The sequence below is a fragment of the Colobus angolensis genome, unplaced genomic scaffold (assembly GCF_000951035.1).
Source record: "Colobus angolensis palliatus isolate OR3802 unplaced genomic scaffold, Cang.pa_1.0 Scaffold50, whole genome shotgun sequence".
NCBI classification, from domain to species: domain Eukaryota; kingdom Metazoa; phylum Chordata; class Mammalia; order Primates; family Cercopithecidae; genus Colobus; species Colobus angolensis.
In genome coordinates this window covers 3,173,889-3,174,929 of record NW_012118488.1, presented here as the reverse complement: position 1 = coordinate 3,174,929, position 1,041 = coordinate 3,173,889, and the positions used below count along the sequence as shown (strand labels likewise).

At 48.0% G+C, this 1,041-nt stretch overlaps 1 protein-coding gene across 1 annotated transcript in view; it reads right to left on the bottom strand.

Moving 5' to 3' along the window:
• B4GALNT2 (beta-1,4-N-acetyl-galactosaminyl transferase 2) overlaps positions 1 to 1,041 on the bottom strand; it is a 35,464-nt gene that overhangs the window by 17,801 nt on the left and 16,622 nt on the right. The window lies entirely within an intron of this gene.

Here is a 1,041-nt window from a genome sequence, read left to right as displayed (position 1 = left end):
GGTTTCACCATGTTGGCCAGGCTGGTCTCAAACTCCTGACCTCAAGTGATCCACCAGCCTCAGCCTCCCAAAGTGCTGGGATTACAGGCATGAGCCACTATGCCCAGCTCGTTGTATATATTTTACCGCAATAAGAAATGAATCATCCAAAATGAAAAACAATTTTTAAGATGGCTATTCAAGAACACTAGTGCTTGACTGCAATGCATTTACTTTAGAATCTATCTCTGTTCTCATAGTGGGACTAATTCAAATTTGAATTCAAATATATCCTCTCTATGTGGCCTTGATAACTTACTAAACTCTCACCTCTGCTTCCCTGTCCCCTTTGTCCCCTGTCTGGGACCCTGCCCTTCCTTCTGTGTGGGGCGTGCCATCTGTTGATGTCCTGCATCGGCCTCTGTCTCGGGCATTCATTCTCATCTCACCTGTTTGGGGTGTGGTTTGTGAATTTCAGATATCTGCCATGCTCCTCAGTGCTGGACCTGGAGAGAGCTAGGCTGGGTCCATGAAGTATGTCAGATCCCCAGGTGTCACCACACCCAGACCTTACTTGGAGGTCTTTTCTGGAGCTTGCGGGTTTCGGGGGGCTATTTGCCTCAAGATGCCAAGAGCCCACAAGCAGAAGAAGACTTCACTGGACAGACCCACAAAATCTAACATCTCTGCACTGGGAGGGGACATCTGTGCCTGCAGGCTCATTTTTCTGGTCCCTCTGATAATATTCCACTTTACTCTGATGAGGGGTGTGATGCTGAACTAGAGGGGTGTGTAAAAATCCATCATGGAGGGCAGTTTTAACCAACAGAAATATTCTTTTCACAATGCACTCCCGGCCAGGCTTGGTGGCTCATGCCTGTAATCCCAGAACTTTGGGAGGACGAGGTGAGCAGATCACCTGAGGACAGGAATTCGAGACCAGCCTGGTCAACATGGTGAAAACCCATCTCTACTAAAAATACAAAAAATTAGCCAGGCATGGTGGCAGACACCTGTGATCTCAGCTACTTGGGAGGCTGAGGCAGGAGGATCATTTGAACC